We start from the raw sequence: 20,521 nt of genomic DNA, 5'->3' as shown, positions 1-20,521 counted from the left end.
TGGGGCAAAGTGACTCCACAGGAGTTTTGATGGTTGGAGGCTTCTGCCCATGGTGGGGTGGGGTGAGGTCCCTGAGGCTCTGAAGGCCAACTATGTACAGGCTCAGGGTGCACAGAGAAGAGAAGGCAGAGGCCTGCCCCGGAGGTGTTCACAGACCACATATGGATGAGCCAGACAGGGCACCTTAGTGCCTGAGCTGCTTTCACGGGTGAAGTGTGTGGGGACAGAGGCAGAGACCCAAGTCTGCTGGGGAACTGACTAAGGACAGAGAATTTTCAACTGAGACTTGAAGGCTATATCAGTTAGCTGTGTGTTTGGCTGAAGTGACAGAAATCCCTACCGAGAGTGACTTAAACTCCATAGGCGTCTAACATTTGATGTTTAAAGACAGTGTGAGAGATGGGAGATCCAGAGATGGGCCTGGTGGCCCAACAGTGTCATCAGATGCCACTCACCCCTCTACTCCATCATCACTAGAATGTTGGCGTCATCCCTCGTGGATGCAGGGTGGCTGCCTCCACTCCAGCCATCACCTCTGCATAGTTAACCCTCCATTCCAGAAGCAAGGGGCACCTTCTTCCCTGCCCATCTCTTTCTTTTCAGGAAGGAAAATCGCTCACAGAAGCCCCTGTAGACTTCCTCTAGGATCTCACTGGCCAGAACTGGGCCACGAGCGGTTGCCATGACAGGCTTGGACCAGCCGTGATTCCTCCATACTGAGCATCCACAGGAAGAAGGCTGGGTGGGCTGGGCAAAGGCCCCTGGATGAGCAACCAACACCGTCCTGCCATAAAGGAGAAATGGACAAGGGAGCTGAGAGCTGAAAGACAGGAAGAGGGAACGGGAGAGCAGGAAGAGCAGCACAGGCAGAGGTGCAGGGCACAACCTGGGTGCTCAGATCACTGCTCGTTCATTGCTGCAGGACACAGCACAGGTGGGGAGGGTGGGCGGGGCCTCGTATGACCTTTTACACCTGGAGCAGGGCAGGCCCCGGGCAACGGGGAGCTGCTGAGGCGCTGAGCAAGAGAGCGAAGGCAGGAGCACATGGGAAATCGCAGTGGGCGGAGGCCGTGTGCTTAGGAGCTGAGCAGAGCCATTCTGCTACGGGCAGTAATGTTGCTAATAGACGCCAGAGGCCACTGTTCACACAGACGATAGTAACTGACAGAGTAAACCTGGCCTTAATGAATGGTTTTGCGAGTGGCAGCTGCCTGTTTCTGGATGTTAGAGCACACACTCAGCCCGTTCTTAGACAGCTCTGCTGTCACACCTGCTGCACCCACACCTCTCCTCTCCTCTCCCACCTGCCCCCTGCCCGGCCTCGGGGCCCCTACACCCCAGGATGCCTGAAATACACAGGGTGGCCCCATGTCTGAGGACGAGGGTGACCGGGTTCTGGTTTAGAGAGGAGAAAACCGAGGCTAGACGTGAGGGGCTCGCCGGTGAGTTGGGGGGGTGCGTGGGATCCCAGCCCATCATCCCCTTTATGACTTCAGAGTGGGGCGCCTCCCCACCCCCCGCCAGGATGCCTGCCAGTAGCCCGAGGGGGGGGATGCAGGGGGACCGGGAGGGCTCTCCTCTACGCACGCAATGCTCCTTCCTGCGGAGGGCACACAGGTGACCCCACAGACATGTCACTCCTTCCTTACTGCCTGAGCCTCCAGTGCCTGGCATCAGGAGTGCCCTGACCCCTGGGGGCCACAGTCCGTGGGTGCACATGTGGGCAGATGCGCCCATGGCTGAGGGGACAGCAGGCCCAGGTAAGGCCCCCCAGTGCCCAGAAGATCACATCCTGGAATCGAGGGGGCCCCAGGGGTCAGGTGGCCAATTCCGGCCTTAAAGGGCAAATTGTTATCATCCAGGGCACTGATTTTTTTAAAATTAAATTACACATTTGCAATCCAATAGAAAGCGCCTTTCTCAGCAGCCTTGTACCCCTCAGCCTGTCAGCTTTTATTTCTCTCTGGGACCAAGCTCTTAGCTTCACGTTGAGTCCCATTATGGACATAAATAGTGTCTCACGGTTGTGTACCTTCCCCCAGTCCTGCAGAGTCAAGTTGGTTGCTCACATCTTCACTGGCTGCTGAGGCTCATGTACCATCTGTGGGTGTGTGGGGGCACCATCTTTGGGGAATTGTTGCTTTGGAGGTGTATATGGTGGTTGCTATGAGCCTCCACCGTTTTCTTTGTTCCTAGCTTTCCCAGACAATCCAGCCATACTGATTTCTTCAGTGTTTTGGATGCATCAAGATAAGCAGAGCTTTTAGACATTGCCCCAAAAGGCTGGGGAGCAAGACGCTCACCTGTTCTCTCTTTATCCTGTGGGAGAAATCGTGGGCTGGGGGAATCTCTCTTCATTCTGAGTTTTGTCAGCCTGGGAGAGTGGTGATGCAGATCAAGTGACACTGCTTTTTCTACCCTTACAGTGTGGCTGATCTTGCATTTTGTGGTCCACTGGGGGTGCTGGGACCTCTCAACTGGTCTTCAGAGCCCTCACACAGGTATTTTTGTCTGTAGATGGCTGTCAAATCATCAATGTTTCTATGGGGGAATGAGGGCTGGAACCTCCTATTCTGCTATCTTACGGATATCACTCCCCCTCTCCATGCACTCTTTTTTTTTTTTTTTTTTTGCGGTACGCGGGCCTCTCACCGTTGTGGCCTCTCCTGTTGCGGAGCACAGGCTCCCGACACGCAGGCTCAGCGGCCACGACTCATGGGCCCAGCCGCTCCGCGGCATGTGGGATCCTCCTGGACCGGGGCACGAACCCGTGTGCCCTGCATCGGCAGGCGGACTCTCAACCACTGCGCCACCAGGGAAGCCCTCCATGCACTCTTGTAACACTCAGCCCTTAGAACAAAACCCAAACTTCACTCACAGCCCAGGAGGCCTGAGGGGTCTGGCCTTGCTCACTTCTTCAGCCTCCTCAGCTTCCAGAGTCCTCTGGCTTATCTTGCTCCAGCCACACGTCTTCCATTACTTGCCTCTCACAGCCAGGCTCCTCCACCCCAGCATCATGGTAATTCCTGTTCCCTTTGCCTGGAAAGTCTTTGCTTGGCTGTTCATTTGGTTGGCTCCTTCTCAACTTTTGGATTGCATTTTAAATGCCAGCTCCTAGAACATGCTTTCCCTGTTTCCCCACCTAAGTAACCTCCCCAACCCACCCATGGTTCTCTATCACATTACCCCTTCTTCCTTCTGTGTACTTTTCACATTTGTCCACTTGCTTATTGCCTGTCTTCCCCCATAGAATGTCAACTCCAAGAGGGCAGACACTGGGTCTGTCTTGTTTATCACTATATTCTTTGCCCATCCCCTACAGATTACTTTTAAGACAATATTTCAAGTGGTAACATAACAGTCAATGTGGATAAGGTGCCATACTTGACTTCATTCTTTCCTGTTCGTGCATATGCAATAGTTTCTCATTATAAATAATACTGCAATGAATATCTCCGTGCATAACATTCTTTGTCCCTGCCTCTGGTGATTTTGTTCAGTAATGTCTCAGAAGTAGAAATACTGGCTTTATGAGAGAGCATGAGTATGTTTAAGGCTTCTTCATAAACATGGCCACACTGCACTCCAGAAAGTCTGAGCGAAGACCTAACGTAAGTCCCACCACCCCTGACTGTGAGGGCTGTGAGACAAGAGGTGAGTCTTTAGATGAGCAGTACACGTGAATCATCTGGGGATCTGGTTATAATTCCCATTCTGATACGGGAGGTCTGGAGTGGGGCCTGAGTTGCTGCATTTCTAACAAGCTCCCTGGAGGACTCCCCCAGAGCTCCTCATCCTGCCTGCTCTTTCCTGTCGGTGTCTGGGCTCCATACTGACCCAGCCCCTGGGCACCTGTGTCTCTGCCCAGACCTCAGCCTCCCAGGCAGCATCCCCAGTAGCACAGCCTGTGCTTGTTTCTGCTCTGCTGGTCTCCGGCCCTGTCTCCATGTGGCCGTCAACTCAAGGCTCTATAACTCCTGATGCATGTGTGGCTCTTGGGGGTTCTGAGTTGGGTTTTCTACTAGGTGAGGGGTGAACTCATCCCTTCAGAGCCCAGGATGCTCCTCTGCCTTGGGTGGGGTAGTGGACATCTGAGACTACCTTTCCTTCCAGCCCTCTCTCTCCTCATCGTATGGCAATAGTACCTCTTTTTTCCTGTGAAGACCACCCCCTCGCCACCACCAGCCTTTCCTAGTCCATGTGGTTTGGGGAAGTTAACCCTCTATAATAGCGGAATCAAAAGGTGAGCATATAACCTAAATCTGGCCAGTCAACAGATTTCATCTCCTTTGTTTCAGTAACCTGTTTGAGGGTGGGCATGTGACCTGGTCCCAGGAAACCTGTGCCAGGACTTACCGCAGAACTGTTGTGAATGAGAAGCTCTCTCCCCTCTGGGGGGGCTGCCAGGGCCACTACATGTAGCTAACAGGCCAGAGAGGAAGGCCAGCATGGAAACCAGAGATAATGTAACTCCTGATGTCATAATTTGAGGCCTTGGATCAAGCCGGACCTGAAGCTGACTTGATTTTGATGGGGCTGGGTCCCAGCGGAGCTGGGACCAAAGCCATCACAGCAAGGCCCCAGCTTGGGCAGCGAGGCTTGTGCGTGTCCGTGTGTTCAGCACAAACTAAGGAGGGCAAAGGGCTCCAGAAAGAGAAACCCCAAGAGTGTGCCTGCCCACCCCTGCACGCCTGCACTCACGGGCACGTGGGCACACACGGTCCAGGCCAGGATACTGGGGACCATGACGGGGATGGGGGGACTGCAGCCAACAGAGAGGAGGCTGCTGCCGTCAGATGGGAGCCTTTCCCATGTTACTGGTATCTTTGCATGAAGCACAGTGAGCTTTGAAACAAAAATAAGAGACGCATTGGGCGGGTAAGAAGTAGCTTCACGCGAGTGCGAGGCACACGGCATTTAAATCTGGTACAGCCTCTAGACAGCCTCACGCCTTTCATCTCTCCCTGGAGAGCAAGTCCTCAGTGCCGTCGCTCTCTTGTTCTTACACACATACAGGGCCTTCAAATGCCCCATCGTTGGGTGGGGGGGCAGGGAGGCAAGAGAGGAGAGGTGGCCAGGTCAAGGTCATACAGCCCATTGTGTCCAATGCAGCATCTGAGAGAGAGGTTCCGGGTCAAGGTCACACAGCCCACTGGGGCAGAGCAGACATGCGGGCAAAGTTTTCTTACCAAATCCCTGGGTTTGACTCATCACCAGAGGCAGGTTTCCTGCGAGGCTATGGAGGCTAAAACCGCAGGGTCCTCACTTGTTCAGCCTCTTCTTTGATCCCAATGTAATTCTGGGTTCTTTCTCTTAAAAATCATCACCCCAAACTATATAGTTCTATGCTTTAGGCCCCCCAAGGTGTGGATCAGCCCCAAACCCCAACTGACCCAAGGCTGTTTCCCTCTTCCTTCCCCATCCCCTTTCAAGAACCCCAAACCGGGGCTTCCCTGGTGGCGCAGTGGTTGAGAGTCCGCCTGCCGATGCAGGGGACACGGGTTCGTGCCCCGGTCCGGGAGGATCCCACGTGCCGCGGAGCGGCTGGGCCCGTGAGCCATGGCCGCTGAGCCTGCGCGTCCGGAGCCTGTGCTCCGCAACGGGAGAGGCCACAGCAGTGAGAGGCCCGCATACCGCAAAAAAAAAAAAAAAAAAAAAGAATCCCAAACTGAAGGGCATTGTCATAACCCTGAAATACGTGCTGAAAGGCCTCTGCTTTTAGGGTATCTCTGCTTGTCCTCAAGTGTAGTTATTTTCCCTAGTTTTGATGACTTAGGCACTTGTTGTGCAAACGACATCTACAGAGATCCATCCTGTGAAATGCTTACATGCCTCTTTCAATGTCTTCTGCTTCATCTTAAACATAAAACCAAATCCTCCTTCTTCTCCAGTGCTCGGGGGGTCCCAGCCTGCAGAAGGGGAGAAGCCCGTGAGAAGCTCCCTAGCCATCCACCCAGTGACTCATGAGAACAACTGCCACCCCCTGGCCAGTCAGTGCCGGTCAGCTGAGAGCGGACTGTGTTTCATAGGTAAAATAAGGTCCACCTGTTCACATGTGCTTCTGTCTGTCGGTGCCTGTCAGTGCACAGGAAGCATCTGCAAAGCCCAGCTTGGTGCCTGGTCCTGGGATGGAAGCTGACGAAACTCAGCAGGGAGCCAGCCACCTGCTCAAGGCTGGGTGTGCTCGAGGCTCCCGGAGGGGGACACAGGTGCGGGCAAATGTCCCAGAGCAAAGGGTCGGGGGGCAACGAGAGGCTTCTGGGAGGAGACCTGGGGGCAACCACCTCCTGGAGGAGAGCATGAAACGTGTCTGTAGTCCTCCGGAGCCTGCGGAGGGATGCAGGCCCCACCCCACATTAGCTCACGGGCTGGATGCACTTAATAGAAGCAGTGTCTGCAGGGAGGACATATCCTTCCTGTCCAAATCACATTTTGCAGAAAATAAAATGTTTGACACTTTCTTCGCCCTTTCCCCAGCCGAGTCCTCCAAGGACAGTGGGGACCCAGCTTCCAGCCTGCTGACCACTGGTGGACAGGGCTGGGTCTGGGGCAACTGGCAGCAGTTTTGCTTTTCTATAAAACTTTAGATCTCTCCAGCAAATCTGAATGAGAGCCTTGCTGGGTAGAATAAATTTGGTTATAGGATTTGACCTTTTATCACTTTAAATATACCATGCCGTTCCTTCTGGCCCGCAGAGTTTATCCTGAAAAGTCAGGCGATAACCTTATGCAAGCTCCCACGTATGTAACTTATTGCTTTTCCTTTGCGCCTTTTATTTATTTATTTATTTTTTGCGGTACGCGGGTCTCTCACTGTTGTGGCCTCTCCCATTGCGGAGCACAGGCTCCGGACGCGCAGGCTCAGCGGCCATGGCTCACGGGCCCAGCCGCTCCGCGGCACGTGGGATCTTCCCGGACCGGGGCACGAACCCAAGTCCCCTGCATTGGCAGGCGGACTCTCAACCACTGCGCCACCAGGGAAGCCCCCTTTGCGCCTTTTAATAGTCTATATGTTTAAGTTTTTGCCATTTTAATTACGAGTCTTGGTGTGGTCCTCTTTGGGTTGATCCTGTTTGGGGCTCACGGTGTATCCTGGACTTGGATGTCTGTTTTCTGAGCTGAAGTTTTAAGCTTTTATGCCTTAAGTATGTTCTCTGCCCCTTTCTCTTTCCCTTTTCCTTCTGGGACCACAAATGTTAGTACACTTGATGTTATTTCAGAGAAACTGTCCTCATTTCTTTTTATCCTATTTTTTTCTGTTCATCTTCAGTGATTTCCAGTACTCTGTCCTCCAGGTTTCTGATTTGTTCCTCTGTATCATTTCATCTACAGTTGTTTCCTTTTAGTGTATTTTTCATTTCAGTTATTGTATTCTTCATCTCTTTTTTTTTTAATTTTCATTTTTTTCTCATCTCTGTTTGGTTGTCCTTTAAGATCACCTTTTTAATAAATTTATTTATTTTTGGCTGCGTTGCTGTGGGCCAGCTTTCTCTAGTTGCGGCAAGCGGGGGCTACTCTTCGTTGCGGTGTGCGGGCTTCTCCTTGCAGTGGGTTCTCGTAGCGGAGCACGGGCTCTAGGCCCGCAGGCTTCAGTAGTTGTGGCACGGGGCCTCAGTAGTTGTGGCTCTTGGGCTCTAGAGTGCAGGCTCAGTAGTTGTGGTGCACGGGCTTAGTTGCTCCGCGTTATGTGGGATCTTCCCAGACCAGGGCTTGAATGCATGTCCCTTGCATTGGCAGGCGGATTCTTAACCACTGCGCCACCAGGGAAGTTCCCTAACATCTTTTTTTGTATTACCTTTTAAATATATTGAATAAATTTCTCCTATACTATTTTTGAGATTGGGGCATTTTCACTAACCATATTATAATGCTTGATTTATTATTAGCTTAAACTTTTCTAAAAACATTCTGTTAAAAGATGGAACATTCTGCTAAACTAAATAAAAATTTTACTGAAAAAGCATTAGAGGGCATTCCCTGGCAGTCCAGTGGTTAGGACTCAGGGATTTCACTGCTGGGGCCCAGGTTCGATCCCTGGTCAGGGAACTAAGAGCCCTTAAGCTGTGCAGAGAGGCCAAAAAAAAAAAAGGCATTAGAAATTTATAGAGCAGTCCAACAAAACAAATTTCTTCCATCATCATACCTGCCATTTAATTTTGTTTTAATTTAATTTTATTATTTTTTTATACAGCAGATTCTTATTAGTTATCTATTTTATACATATTAGTGTATACATGTCAATCCCAATCTCCCAGTTCATCCCACTACCACCTCCCTACCCCTGCCTTGGAGTCCATACATTTGTTCTCTACATTTGTGTCTCTATTTCTGCCCTGCAAACCGGTTCATTTGTACCATTTTTCTAGATTCCACATATATGCGTTAATATACAATATTTGTTTTTCTCTTTCTGACTTACTTCACTCTGTATGACAGTCTCTAGATCCATCCACATCTCTACAAGTGACCCAATTTCGTTTCTTTTTATGGCTGAGTAATATTCCATTGTATATATGTACCACATCTTCTTTATCCGTTCGTCTGTCAATGGGCGTTTAGGTTGTTTCCATGACCTGACTACCGTAAATAGTGCTGCAATGAACATTGGGGTGCATGTGTCTTTTTGACTTACGGTTTTCTCTCTGTATATGCCCAGTAGAGGGATTGCTGGGTCATATGGTAGTTCTATTTTTAGTTTTTTAAGGAACCTCCATACTGTTCTCCATAGTGGCTGTATCAAAGTACATTCCCATCAACAGTGCAAGGGGGTTCCCTTTTCTCCACACCCTCTTCAGCATTTGTTGTTTGTAGATTATCTGATGATGCCCATCCTAACTGGTGTGAGGTGATACCTCATTGTAGTCTTGATTTGCATTTCTCTAATAATTAGTGATGTTGAGCAGCTTTTCATGTGCTTCTTGGCCATCTGTATGTCTTCTTTGGAGAAATGTCTATTTAGGTCTTCTGCCCATTTTTGGATTGGGTTGTTTGTTTTATTAATATGGAGCTGCATGAGCTGTTTATATATTCTGGAGATTAATCCTTTGTCCGTTGAGTTGTTTGCAATTATTTTCTCCCACTCTGAGGGTTGTCTTTTCGTCTTGTTTATAGTTTCCTTTGCTGTGCAAAAGCTTTCAGGTTTTCAGTAGGTCCCATTTGTTTATTTTTGTTTTTATTTCCATTACTCTACAAGGTGGGTCAAAAAAGATCTTGCTGTGATTTATGTCAAAGAGTGTTCTTCCTATGTTTTCCCCTAAGAGTTTTATAGTGTCCGGTCTTACATTTAGGTCTTCAATCCATTTGGAGTTTATTTTTGTGTATGGTATTAGGGAGTGTTCTAATTTCATTCTTTTACATGTAGCTGTCCAGTTTTCCCAGCACCACTTACTGAAAAGACTGTCTTTTCTCCATTATATATTCTTGCCTCCTTTGTCATAGATTAGTTGACTAGTTGACCATAGGTGCGTGGTTTTATCTCTGGGCTTTCTATCCTGTTCCATTGATATATATTTCCTTTTTTGTGCCAGTACCATATTGTCTTGATTACTGTAGCCTTGTAGCACAATCTGAAGTCAGGGAGTCTGATTCCTCTACCTCCCTTTTTTTCCCCTCAAGATTGCTTTGGCTATTTGGGGTCTTTTGTGTCTCTGTACAAATTTTATGATTTTTTGTTCTAGTTCTGTAAAAAATGCCGTTGGTAATTGATAGGGGTTGCATTGAATTTGTAGATTGCTCTGGGTAGTATAGTCCATTTCCCAATACTTATTCTCCCTATCCAACAATGTGGTATATCTCTCCAGCTGTTTGTGTCATCTTTGATTTCCTTCATCAGTGTCTTATAGTTTTCTGAGTACAGGTCTTTTACCTCCTTAGGTAGGTTTATTCCTAGGTATTTTATTCCTTTTGTTGCCATGGTGAATGGGATTGTTTCCTTAATTTCTCTTTCTGATCTTTCCTTGTTAGTGTGTAGGAATGCAAGAGATTTCTGTGCATTAATTTTGTGTCCTGCAACCTTACCAAATTCATTGATTAGCTCTAGTAGTTTCCTGGTGGCATCCTTAGGATTCTTTATGCATAGTGTCATGTCATCTGCAAACAGTGACATTTTTCCTTCTTCTTTTCCAATTTGTATTCCTTTTATTTCTTTTTCTTCTCTGATAGCCATGGCTAGGAAACTATGCTGAATATGTTGAATATTCAGCTATATTGAATAATAGTGGTGAGAGTGGACATCCTTGTCTTGTTCCTGATCTTAGAGGAAATGCTTTCAGTTTTTCACCACTGAGAATAATGTTTGCTGTGGCTTTGTCATATATGGCCTTTATTATGTTGAGGTAGGTTCCCTCTATGCCCACTTTCTGGACAGTTTTAATCATAATTGGGTGTTGAATTTTGTCAAAAGCTTTTTCTGCATCTATTGAGATGATCATATGGTTCTTCTTCTTCAATTTGTTAATATGGTGTATCACATTGATTGATTTGTGTATATTGAAGAATCCTTGCATCCTTGGGATAAATCCCACTTGATCATGGTGTATGATCCTTTTAATGTCTTGTTGGATTCTGTTTGCTAGTATTTTGTTGAGGATTTTTGCATCTATATTCATGAGTGATATTGGTCTGTAATTTTCTTTTTTTGTAGTATCTTTGTCTGGTTTTGGTATCAGGGTGATGGTGGCCTCATAGAACGAGTTTGGGCGTGTTCCTTCCTCTGCAGTTTTTGGGAAGAGTTTGAGAAGGATGGGTGTTAGCTCTTCTCTAAATAGTTGATAGAATTCACCTGTGAAGCCATCTGGTCCTGGACTTCTGTTTGTTGGAAGATTTTAATCACAGTTTCAATTTTATAACTTGTGATTTGTCTGTTCATATTTTCTATTTCTTCCTGGTTCAGTCTTGGAAGGTTATACCTTTCTAAGAATTTGTCCATGTCTTCCAGGTTGTCAATTTTACTGGCATAGAGCTGCTTGTAGTAATCTCTTAGGATGCTTTGTATTTCTTTGGTGTCTGTTGCAACTTCTCCTTTTTCATTTCTAATTTTATTGATTTGAGTCCTCTCCCTCTTTTTCTTGATGAGTCTGCCTAATGGTTTATCAATTTTGTTTATCTTCTCAAAGAACCAGCTTTTAGTTTTATTGATCTTTGCTATTGTTTTGTTTCTATTTCATTTATTTGTGCTCTGATCTTTATGATTTCTTTCCTTCCACTAACGTTTGGTTTTGTTTGTTCTTCTTTTTCTAGTTCCTTTAGGTGTAAGGTTAGGTTGTTTATTTGAGATGTTTGTTGTTTCTTAAGGTAGGATTGTATTGCTATAAACTTCCCTCTTAGAACTGCTTTTGCTGCATCCCATAGATTTTGGATCATCATGTTTTCATTTTCATATCTCTCTTAAGTATTTTTTAATTTCCTCTGTGATTTCTTCAGTGATTTCTTGGTTATTTAGTAATGTATTGTTTAACTTCCATGGGTTTGTGTTTCTTACACAGTTTTTTCTTCCTGTAATTGATTTCTAATCTCATAGCATTGTGGTCAGAAAAGATGCTTGTTATGATTTCAATTTTCTTAAATTTACTGAGGCTTGATTTGTGACCCAAGCTGTGATCTATCCTGGAGAATGTTCCATGTGCACTTGAGAAGAAAGTGTAATCTGCAGTTTTTGGATGGAATGTCCTATAAATATCAGTTAAATGTATCTGGTCTATGGTGTCATTTAAAGCTTCTGTTTCCTTCTTTATTTTCATTTTGGTTGATCTTTACATTGGTGTTAAGTGAGGTGTTGAAGTCCCCCACTATTGTTGTGTTACCGTCAATTTCCTCTTTTATAGCTGTTAGCAGTTGCCTTATGTATTGAGGTGCCTATGTGGGGTGCATATATGTATTTACAATTGTTATATCTTCTTCTTGGATTGATCCCTTGATCACTATGTAGTGTCCTTCCTTGTCTCTTGTAACATTCTTTATTTTAAAGTCTATTTTATCTGAGTATTGCTACTCCAGCTTTCTTTTGATTTCCATTTGCATGGAATATCTTTTTCCATCCCCTCACTTTCAGTCTGTATGTGTCCCTAGGTCTGAAGTGGGTCTCTTGTAGACAGCATATATATGGGTCTTGTTTTTGTATCCATTCAGCAAGCCTGTGTCTTTTGGTTGGAGCATTGAATCCATTCATGTTTAAGGTAATTGATATGTATGTTACTATGACCATTTTCTTAACTGTTTTGGGTTTGTTTTTGTAGGTCCTTTTCTTGTTTCCCACTTCGAGAAGTTTCTTTAGCATTTGTTGTAGAGCTGCTTTGGTGGTGCTGAATTCTCTTAGCTTTTGCTTGTCTGTAAAGCTTTTGATTTCTCCATGGAATATGAATGAGACCCTTGCTGGGTAGAGTAATCTTGCTTGTAGGTTCTTCCCTTTCAACACTAAATATGTCATGCCACTCCCTTCTGGCCTGTAGAGTTTCTGCTGAGAAATCAGCTGTTAACTCTATGGGAGTTCCCTTGTATGTCATTTGTCGTTTTTCCCTTGTTGCTTTCAATAATTTTTCTTTGCCTTTAATTTTTGCCAATTTGATTACTATGTGTCTTGACGTGTTTCTCCTTGGGTTTATCCTGTATGGGACGCTCTGCGCTTCCTGGACTTGGGTGACTATTTCCTTTCCCTTGTTAGGGAGGTTTTCGACTATAATCTCTTCAGATATTTTCTCTGGTCCTTTCTCTCTCTCTTCTCCTTCTGGGACCCCTATAATGTGAATGTTGGTGTCCCAGAGGTCTCTTAGGCTGTCTTTATTTGTTTTCATTCTTCTTTCTTTATTCTGTTCTGCAGCAGTGAATTCCACCATTCTGTCTTCCAGGTCACTTATCCATTCTTCTGCCTCAGTTATTCTGCTATTGATTCCTTCTAGTGTAGTTTTCATTTCAGTTATTGTATTGTTCATCTCTGTTTGTTCTTTAATTCTTCTAGGTCTTTATTAAACATTTCTTGCATCTTCTCAATCTTTGCCTCCATTCTTTTTCCGAGGTCCTGGATCATCTTCACTATCATTATTCTGCATTCTTTTTCTGGAAGGTTGCCTATCTCCACTTCATTTAGTTGTTTTTCTGGGGTGTTATCTTGTTCCTTCATCTGGTATACATAGCCTTCTGCCTTTTCATCTTGTCTATCTTTCTGTGAATGTGGTTTTTGTTCCATAGGCTGCAGGATTGTAGTTCTTCTTGCTTCTGCTGTCTGCCCTCTGGTGGATGAGGCTATCTAAGAGACTTGTTCAAGTTTCCTGATGACAGGGGCTGGGGGTGGGTAGAGCTGGCTGTTGTTCTGGTGGGCAGAGCTCAGTAAAACTTTAATCTGCTTGTCTGCTAATGGGTGGGGCTTGGTTCCCTCCCTGTTGGTTGTTTGGCCTGAGGCAACCCAACACTGGATCCTACCCGGGCTCTTTGGTGGGGCTCATCGCGGATTCTGGGAGGGGTAATGGACTCTGGGAGGGCTCACGCCAAGGAGTACTTCCCAGAACTTCTGCTGCCAGTGTCCTTGTCCTCACAGTGAGCCACAGCCACCCCCCACCTCTGCAGGAGACCCTCTAATACTAGCAGTTAAGTCTGGTTCAGTCTCCTCTGGGGTCACTGCTCCTTCCCCTGGGTCTCGATGCACAGACTACTTTGTGTGTGCCCTCCAAGAGTGGAGTCTCTGTTTCCCCCAGTCCTGTCAAAGTCCTGCAATCAAATCCTGCTAGCCTTCAAAGTCTGATTCTCTAGGAATTCCTCCTCCCATTGCCAGACCCCCAGGTTGGGAAGGCTGACATGGGGCTCAGAACCTGCACTCCAGTGGGTGGACTTCTGTGGTATAATTGTTCTCTAGTTTGTGAGTTACCCACCCACCCAGCAGTTATGCGATTTGATATAATTGTGATTGTGCCCTCCTACCATCTCACTGTGGCTTCTCCTTTGTCTTTGAATGTGGGGTGTCTTGGTGAGTTCCAGTGTCTTCCTGTTGGTGATTGTTCAGCAGTTAGTTGTGAGTTGGTGCTCTTGCAAGAGGGAGTGAGAGCACATCCTACTCTGCCATCTTGAACCAAATCCTCAAATTTGTTTATTGATCTGGTTGCTCTCGTCCTTTTTTTTTACAATATATAGATATATATATTTTTTTCTTTTTCTCTTTTTGTGAGTGTGTATGTGTATGCTTCTTTGTGTGATTTTGTCTGTAAAGCGTTGCTTTTACCATTTGTCCTAGGGTTCTGCCTATGTGTTTTTATTTTATTTTTAGTATAGTTTTTAGTGCTTGTTATCATTGGTGGATTTGTTTTTTGGTTTGGTTGCTCTCGTTTTATTACTTTAAATTTTATTCTATTTATTTTTTTGCGGTACGCGGGCCTCTCACTGCTGTGGCGTCTCCCATTGCGGAGCACAGGCTCCGGACACGCAGGCTCAGCGGCCATGGCTCACGGGCCCATCCGCTCCGCGGCATGTGGGATCCTCCCGGACCGGGGCACGAACCCGTGTCCCCTGCATCGACAGGCATACTCTCAACCACTGCACCACCAGGGAAGCCCTATTTTATTTTTAATAATTAAAAACATTTTTTATTTTAAGAGCTTTATTTTATTTTATTTTTTTCTCCCTTTTTTTCTGAGCCATGTGGCTGACAGGGTTTTGGTGCTCTGGCCGGGTGTGAGGCCTGTGTCTCTGATGTGGGAGAGCCAAGTTCAGGACACTGGTCAACCAGAAACCTCCCGGCTCCAAGTAATATCAAACGGCGAAAACTCTCCCAGAGATCTCCATCTGAATCCTAAGACCCAGTTCCACTCAACGACTGGAAAGCTACAGTGCTGGACTCCCTATGCCAAACAACTAGCATGACAGGAACACAACCCTACCCATTAGCAGAGAGGCTGCCTAAAATCATAATAAGGTCACAGGCACACCAAAACACATCACTGGACGCGGTCCTGCCCACCAGAAAGGCAAGATCCAGCCTCATCCAGCAGAACACAGGCACCAGTCCCCTCCACCAGGAAGCCTATACAACACACGGAACCAACCTTAGCCACTGGGGGCAGACACCAAAAACAATGGGAACTATGAGCCTGCAGCCTGCGAAAGGAGACCCCCAAACACAGTAAGTTAAGCAAATGAGAAGACAGAAGAGAAATATGCAGCAGATGAAGGAGCAAGGCAAAAACCCAACAGACCAAACAAATAAAGAGGAAATAGGCAGTCTACCTGAAAAAGAATTCAGAGTAATGATAGTAAAGATATCCAAAATCTTGGAAATAGAATGGAGAAAATGCAAGAAACGTTTAACAAGGACCTAAAAGAACTAAAGAGCAAACAAACAATGGTGAACAACACAATAAAGGAAAATAAAAATCCTCTAGAAAGAATCAATAGAATAACTGAGGCAGAAGAATGGATAACTGGAAAATAAAATATGGGAAATAAGTCGTGCAGAGCCAGAATAAAGAAAAAAGAATGAAAAGAATTGAGGACAGTCTCAGAGACCTCTGGGACAACATTAAAAACACCAGCATTCAAATTACAGGGGTCCGAGAAGAAGAAGAGAAAAAGAAAAGGACTGAGAAAATATTTGAAGAGATTATAGTTGAAAACTTCCCTAATATGGGAAAGAAAATAGTCAATCAACTCCAGGAAGCACAGAGAGTCCCATACAGGATAAAATCCAAGGAGAAACACGCCAAGACACATTAATCAAACTATCAAAAATTAAATACAAAGAAAAAATATTAAAAGCAGCAAGGGAAAAACAACAAATAACATACAAGGGAATCCCCATGAGGTTAACAGCTGATCTTTCAGCAGAAACTCTGCAAGCCAGAAGGGAGTGGCAGGACATATTTAAAGTGATGAAAGGGAAAAACCTAGAACCAAGATTATGCTACCTAGCAAGGATCTCATTCAGCTTCAACAGATAAATTAAAACCTTTACAGACAAGCAAAAGTTATGAGAATTCAGCACCACCAAACCAGCTTTACAACAAATGCTAGAGGAATTTATCTAAGGAGGAAACACAAGAGAAGGGAAAAACCTGCAATAACAAACCCAGAACAATTAAGAAAATGGTAATAGGAACATATATATCAATAACTATCTTAAATGTAAATGGATTAAATGCTCCAACCAAAAGACATAGACTGGCTGATCGATACAAAAACAAGACCTGTATACATGCTGTCTACAAGAGACCCACTTTAGACCTAGGGACACATACAGGCTGAAAGTGAGGGGATGGAAAAAGATATTCCATGAAAATGGAAATCAGAAGAAAGCTGGAGTAGCAATTCTCATATCAGACAAAATAGACTTTAAAATGAAGACTATTAGAAGAGACAGACGGACACTACATAGTGATCACGGGATCAATCTAAGAAGATATAACAGTTGCATATATTTATGCACCCAAAATAGGAGCACCTCAATACATAAGGCATAATGCTAACAGCCATAAAAGGGGAAATTGACAGTAACACAATGATAGTAGGGGACTTTAACACCCCACTTTCACCAATGGACAGATCATCCAAACTGAAAATAGATAAGGAAACACAAGCTTTAAATGATACATTAAACAAGATGGACTTAATTGATATTTACAGGAATTCCATCCCAAAACAACAGAATACACTTTCTTCTCAAGTGCTCATGGAACATTCTCCAGGATAGATCATATCTTGGGTCACAAATCAAGCCGTGGTATATTTAAGAAAATTGAAATTCTATCGAGTATCTTTTCTGACCACAATGCTATGAGACTAGATATCAATTACAGGAGAAAATCTGGAAAAATATGAACACATGGAGACTAATCAATACACCACTTTATAACCAAGAGATTACTGAAGTAATCAAAGAGGAAATTAAAAAATACCTAGAAATAAGTGACAATGAAAACATGATGATCCAAAACCTATGGGATGCAGCAAAAGCAGTTATAAGAGGGATGTTTACAGCAATACAATCCTACCTCATGAAACAAGAAACACCTCAAATAAACAACCTAATCTTACACCTAAAGCAATTAGAGAAGAACAAAAAACCCCCAAAGTTAGCAGAAGGAAAGAAATCATAAAGGTCAGAAGTAAATGAAAAAGAAATGAAGGAAATGAGACCAAAGATCAGTGAAACTAAAAGCTGGTTCTTTGAGAAGATCAATGAAATTGATAAACCACTAGCCAGTCTCATCAAGAAAAAAAAGGAAGACTCAAATCAATAGAATTAGAAATGAAAAAGGAAAAGTAATAACTGACACTGTAGGAATACAAAGGATCATGAGAGATTACTACAAGCAACTATATTCCAATAAAATGGACAACATGGATGAAACGGACAAATTCTTAGAATTCTTAGGAAAGGAGAACCTTCCGAGACTGACCCAGGAAGAAATAGAAAATATAAACAATCACAAGCACTGAAATTGAAACTGTGATTAAAAATCTTCCAACAAACAAAAGCCCAGTACCAGATGGCTTCAGAGGAGAATTCTGTCAAACATTTAGAGAAGAGCTAACACCTATCCTTCTCAAACTCTTCCAAAATATAGCAGAGGGAGGAACACTCCCAGACTCTTTATAGGAGGCCACCATCACCCTGATACCAAAACCAGACAAAGATGTCACAAAGAAAGAAAACTACATGCCTATACCACTGTTGAACATAGATGCAAAAATCCTCAACAAAATACTAGCAAACAAAATCCACCAGCACATTAAAAGGCTCATACACCACGATCAAGTGGGGTTTATCCCAGGAATGCAAGGATTCTTCAATATAGGCAAATCAATCAATGTGATAAACCATATTAACAATATGAAGGAGAAAAACCATGATCATCTCAATAGATGCAGAAAAAGCTTTTGACAAAATTCAACACCCATTTATGATAAAAAAAAAACTCTCCAGAAAGCAGGAATAGAAGGAACTTACCTCAACACAATAAAGGCCATATATGACAAGCCCACAGCCAACATCATTCTCAATGGTGAAAAACCTAAACCGTTTCCTCTAAGATCAGGAAGAAGACAAGGTTGTCTACTCTCACCACTGTTATTCAACATAGTTTTGGGAGCTTTAGCCACAGCAGTCAGAGAAGAAAAAGAAATAAAAGGAATCCAAATTGGAAAAGAAGAAGTAAAGCTGTCACTGTTTGCAGGTGACATGATACTATACATAGAGAATCCTAAAGATGCTACCAGAAAACTATTAGAGCTTATCAATTAATTTGGTAAAGTAGCAGGATACAAAAATTAATGTACAGAAATCTCTTGCATTCCTATACACTAATGATGAAAAATCTGAAAGAGAAATTAAGGAAACACTCCCATTTACCACTGCAACAAAAAGAAAATACCTAGGAATAAACCTACCTAAGGAGACAAAATACCTGTATGCAGAAAAGTATAAGACACTGATGAAAGAAATTAAAGATGATACAAACATATGTGGAGGGATATACCATGTTTTTGGATTGGAAGAATCAACATTGTGAAAATGACTGTACTACCCAAAGCAATCTACAGATTCAGTGCAATCCCTATCAAACTACCAATGGCATATTTCACAGAACTAGAACAAAAATTTTCATGATTTGTATGGAAACACAAAAGACCCCGAATAGCCAAAGCAATCTTGAGAAAGTAAAACGGAGCTAGAGGAATCAAGCTCCCAGACTTCAGAGAATACTACAAAGCTACAGTATTCAAGACAGCATGGTACTGGCAGAAAAACAGAAATATAGATCAATGGAACAGGATAGAAAGCTCAGAGATAAACCCATGCACATATTGTCAGCTTATTTTTGATAAAGGGGGCAAGAATATACAATGGAGAGAAGACAGCGTCTTCAATAAGTGGTGCTGGGAGAACTGGACAGCTACATGTAAAAGAATGAAATTAGAACACTCCCCAATACCATACACAAAAAAAACTAAAAATGGATTAGAAACCTAAATGTAAGGCCAGACACTATAAAAGTCTTAGAGGAAAACACAGGCAGAATACTCTATGACATAAATCACAGCAAGATCCTTTCTGAGCCACCTCCTAGAGAAATGGAAATAAAAACAAAAATAAACAAATGGGACCTAATGAAACTTAAAAGCTTCTGCACAGCAAAGGAAAACATAAAGAAGATGAAAAGACAACCCTCAGAATTGGAGAAAGTATTTGCAAATGAAGCAACTGATAAAGGTTTCATCTCCAAAATATACAAGCAGGTCATGCAGTTCAACATCAGAAAAACAAACAACCCAATCCGAAAATGGGCAGAAGACCTAAAGAGACAGTTCCCCAAAGAAGATAAACAGATTGCCAATAAATATGTGAAAGGATGCTGAACATCACTAACCATTAGAGATATGCAAATCAAAAGTACAATGAGGTATCACCTCACACCAGTCATAATGGCCATCATCAAAAAAATCTACAAACAGGGACTTCTCTGGTGGTCCAGTGGTAAAGAATCCGCCTTCCAATGCAGGGGACGCAGGTTCGATCCCTGGCTGGGGAACTGAGATCCCACATGCTGCCCGGCAATTAAGCCCGTGTGCCACAAACTACAGAGCCCATTCGCCACAACTAGAGAGAGAAAACCCACACAACACAACTAGAGAGAAGCCCTCATGCCATGATGAAAGATCCCACATGCTGCAACTAACACACGGTGCAGCCAAAAAAAAAAAAAAAAAAAAACTAAATAAATAATGTTTAAAAACAAAAACCCAAACAAAACATCTACAAACAATAAATGCTGGAGAGGGTGTGGAGAAAAGGGAACCCTCTTGCACTGTTGGTGCGAATGTGAGTTGATAACAGCCACTATGGAGAACAGTATGGAGGTTCCTTAAAAAACTAAAAATAGAACTACCATATGACCCAGCAATCCCAGTACTGGGCATATATCCTGAAAAAACCATAATTTTAAAGAGACACGTATAACACAATGTTCATTGCAGCGCTATATACGATTGCCAGGACATGGAAGCCACCTAAGTGCACATCAGCAGATGAATGGATAAAGATGTGGCACATATATACAATGGAATATTACTCAGCCATAAAAAGAAACGAAATTGGGTTATTTGTAGTGAGGTGGATGGACTTAGAGTCTGTCATACAGTGAAGTAAGTCAGAAAGAGAAAAACAAATACCGTATGCTAACACATATATATGGAATCTTAAAAAAAAAAAAGGTTCTGAAGAACCTAGGGGCAGAACAGGAATAAAGATGCAGACATAGAGAACGGACTTGAGGACATGGGGAGGCAGAAGGGTAAGGTGGGACGAAGTGAGAGAGTGGCATGGACATATATACACTACCAAATGTAAAATAGATAGCTAGTGGGAAGCAGCCGCATGGCACAGGGAGATCAGCTCGGTGCTTTGTGACCACCTAGAGGGATGGGATAGGGAGGGTAGGAGGCAGACACAAGAGGGAGGAGATGTGGGGATATATGTATATGTAGCTGATTCACTTTGTTATAAAGCAGACACTAACACACCATTGTAAAGCAATTATACTCC

Source organism: Kogia breviceps, chromosome 13 (genome assembly GCF_026419965.1).
Source record: "Kogia breviceps isolate mKogBre1 chromosome 13, mKogBre1 haplotype 1, whole genome shotgun sequence".
NCBI classification, from domain to species: Eukaryota; Metazoa; Chordata; class Mammalia; order Artiodactyla; family Physeteridae; genus Kogia; species Kogia breviceps.
The sequence above is the reverse complement of the archived record's forward strand: the minus strand, read 5'-3'. Positions refer to the sequence as shown.